Source organism: Callithrix jacchus, chromosome 19 (assembly GCF_049354715.1).
Source record: "Callithrix jacchus isolate 240 chromosome 19, calJac240_pri, whole genome shotgun sequence".
In the NCBI taxonomy this organism is placed as follows: Eukaryota; Metazoa; Chordata; class Mammalia; order Primates; family Cebidae; genus Callithrix; species Callithrix jacchus.
In genome coordinates this window covers 30,490,207-30,493,908 of record NC_133520.1, presented here as the reverse complement: position 1 = coordinate 30,493,908, position 3,702 = coordinate 30,490,207, and the positions used below count along the sequence as shown (strand labels likewise).

The 3,702-nt window shown below is 52.0% G+C and overlaps 1 long non-coding RNA gene across 1 annotated transcript; it reads left to right on the top strand.

Moving 5' to 3' along the window:
- Window positions 1-231: 231 nt before the first annotated feature.
- LOC144580465 (uncharacterized) lies at window positions 232-3,233 on the top strand. Its single transcript, XR_013530028.1, has 2 exons — window positions 232-379; window positions 828-3,233. It is a non-coding gene; the product is annotated as an uncharacterized LOC144580465 (long non-coding RNA).
- Window positions 3,234-3,702: the final 469 nt, after the last annotated feature.

Sequence of the window (3,702 nt, the reverse complement as noted above, 5' to 3'; positions counted from 1 at the left end):
ATTGTGCCTGAAATGTAATTGCCCCATAAATAATTTAGAGAGATGGAAGAAGTGAGGCAGGGAAGGGAGGTGGGAGAGAGGCAGGCAGGGCGAAAGGGAGGGAAAGAGGGAGAAAGGGAGGCAGGGAGGGAGGAAGAGAAGGAGGGAGGAAGGGAGGAAGGGAGGATGGGAAACAAGGAGGGGGAGTGAGGTTGGTTGGTTCTCTAACTTCCTCTCAAAATTAATTGACCACCTAACTGAGACGTGACATTATTCTGACTGACATCTAATTTCCCCTGGAGCCAGAGCTGGTAGAGGGGACCCTGATGTCAGTCTTAAAATTCTAGAATTCTGGAGCTCAAGTCCTCTTGTCTCCACTGATCCAGCTCCTCTCTCTCAGGTGAGCTGCTGACAGAGGCTTAGGGACCATTTGGAATCGCGCAGACCTGGATTCAAATCCTCACTCCATCACTTTAGTCTTGGGAACTCAAGCAAATTACTTAAACTCCTTATAGAGTCCCAGATTCCTGTAACAGCAGCATGGATCCTTGCTGCAATGAGGATTAAGCAGAATATGTCACTGAAAATGAAATGAAATGAGAAGCCCCTAACCCAGCCCCCTAGCTCATGGATCTCAGGGAGGGCCCGTAGGCTTCCTTCCCTCTGGTGGGTAAATGCGGCCCCTGCTCACTTTCCCTGTCCTCTGATTGTCCCTTACCCTTAGGTCCCTCCAAGCTGCCCTTTCCCTTCACCCTCCTTATCTCTAACCCTGCATCCTCCTGGCCTTTCCAGGCTTGGGTACTGCTCACTGGAATTGTTTCCCCTGCTGCATCTGTCTCTCCCTCCAGCTTAGCCTCCTCAGTAGGGTACCAGCAGTGTCCCTCCAGGAGGCTTGTGCCCTAGAAGATGAGGGACCAGCAAACAGCTCAGAGATGAGCCAAGAGGGATAGGACTGCCCATCCCAGGGCTTCTGGAGAGTGAACAGCCTTGTCCTTGCAGCAGCTACACACAGCTAGTTAATCAAGAAAAAACAAAAAATAAAATTTAAAAATGTAGCTCCTGCATTCCACAGCATTCCAAGGCTCTACCTCCGTCAGGGAGAACCTCACTCCTCCTGCAGCCTTAAGCCTCAGCCCTTCGCCTTAGCCTCTGAGGCTCCTTGGCCTCCGTTCCCTCTGCCTCCTCTCTCCATGCCTCTGCCTGGAGCAGGGAACGACTCTGGAGACAGTGAATGGGTCCTGAAGGTGGGAAAATTTCACAAGATGCCCCCGCCCCAATCTGGGCATTTAGACAAATCTCAGAAGAGCTGTTTTCTGCTCTTAAAATTGCACTAGGCAAGATATGCCCATAAGAAGGGAGTGGGTGTCTGCCTGATTTGGAGGATGACACAGGGACCCAGGACGGACCTGAAGACAAGTGTACCATGCTGTCAGGCAAACTCCCAGAGAGCCCAGGTCACGTGTCAGAGAAAGGGCTTTAACACAGGATTCTTAGCCATGGAGCCCAAGGCTCACCCCCATGCAAGGGAGGGAACAACACAGCTTGGGGACAAAGGCTTCTGAGCCCATTAATGAATGGGACCAAAGCCTTCAGGAGGAATGAGATCACCGCCTGCTTTCTGTCCACCGTGGGGCACCCGTGCACTTCAAGCAAGGCCCAGGAGGAGCTGCCAGCACAGATCTGTCCAGGGTGAGGAGCGAGTGGCTTGCAGAGGAGCCGCTCCACGATGTCATGGCAAGCCCCTGTCACATTCCAGAGCACAGAGGACCACAAACTCCCAGCTTGGACCAAGGCATGCTGGGCTGACATGCAGCCCAGGCATTTCCTTTCTCCCATCTCCCTCTTTCTTGTTCTCTTGCTGCATCCTGGGGCTAAAGGTTCTGCTGGAGCTTCTGTCTCTCTTCTCTGCAGAGGGAGAATAGAGAAAGGAGTGGGTGTCAGTTAAGAGAAATTTCCACCCAGTTTAATGTTGCTGGAAATCCAGACATCTCTAAAATGTGGGCTGAGGACCCCCAAGTGCCCGGCACTGTGCCAGCCAGCCCCAGAATGCAGCGATGAAGAAGCGCTGTCTATCAAGGACAGAGGAGCCTGTGCTTATGGACGTGTCCTTGAGAGCTGCATTGGCTGGGCACAAGGGGGAGATCAGAAGAGGCAATGTCACTGAGGGCTCTGCACCACTGCACCCTGCAGGCTGCCTGAGGTGGGCCCGCCTCTGCTTGTTTGCCCCCAGTGCCTAGCACCATGCCTGGCCTGCTGGAGGAGCTCAGTACACCTTTGTTGAGTGAATTAGAGGAATGAGGTAGGTCAGGTAGGCTTTCCGGAGGAAAAGAAATCTGAACAGGGCCCATAGGGGATGGGCGGAATTTGACCAGGCCACGTAGAAGGGTGTGTATCCTGTGCAGCAGAGAGCCCTGAAAGCAGAGGCAAGGAGGGGACTGTCCACAGTAGGCTGTTCTGGGCAAGAGCACGGGAACAGCTCCTGTGCTATGCTCAGGATAAAGCCAGACCCCCAGTTCACTCACAAGACCCTTCTCATCTGGCTCTGCCCACCCTTCAGTGCCGCCCCTTCCCACAGCTCCCTGGTTCTCTACTCCAGCTGACTCAAGTATCTATTTACAATCCCTGGGACAAGCCCCTTGCTCTCTCCTCCAGGCCTGTGAACAACTCTCCTCCCCTCTGCCAGGAAGGCCTCCACCTGCACCTCTCCCTGTCTCTCCCATTCCTCCCGACACCAGCGATCTCTCCTGCAAGGGCCTCACCTCCTGAAGCCGAGTTGGTCCGTTCCTGAGTGCGACAGGCCGCCCTCTGCTTGCCTCATGCTCACACACCCCTGTGAACTGTTATTCCTGGTCTGTCTCCCCCACTAGACTGCTCATGTTCCAGCGCACCAGATTGCCCGCTCCAAGACCACCAATTACAGTCAGAGACAACTACCTCTGGCTTGAGCAGCGTGTGAGAGGTAGCCAGCGCTGAGGGGGCCAGAGCACAGCCGTCCAGAGATCACACAGCCCCAAACACACAAACTTTCTCATCTCTAAGGGGAAGAGGCGGGCTGACACAGGCATGATTGTCAAAGCTTTTCCATAAAACCTTAGCGATTTCTGATCACACTTGGCAAACATCCTTTGTGGGTGTGGATTTCCAGCTAGCCTGTAAATTCCTTAGAGCTGAAGATCAAGTCTAATTCCCCTTTGTATTATCAATTAAACATCACACGGGGCACATGGGAGGCTTAATAAAGAGTTATTTCTTTATTTGGTGAATTAATTATTCATTGATCAAACACACTTAAGGCAATGTCATTATAATTTCCAGTCTCAACTTCAATCTTGAACAGGCTGCAGGAAGGTTCTCACACCTAGAGTTTATGCCCAGAAGATTACATAATACCAACAGGATTCCTCCTACAGTGACAAATGAGAAGCTACAGTGGCAAATGGGAAGTCAGTTTCCAGCTAACTTCAGAGGTGGAAAAGGCTTTGGAGAGCACCTGGCCCCCACCCTCACTTTATAAGATGGGAAACGAAGACTGTGTTACAGAAATATCTGTCCAAGGTCACAGAACATCATCTGCTTGTCAGATCCAGTTGTTTGACCTTGGTCTTTGAGGTTCAGTGTTCTCTCCATTATACCATTTCACCTTCCTCTACCACCAGGAAGAATCCTCCTACTGCCTGTTCCCAAGGACCATGGACATTTCAGTTCCCAGACCTGAGTTTGAAT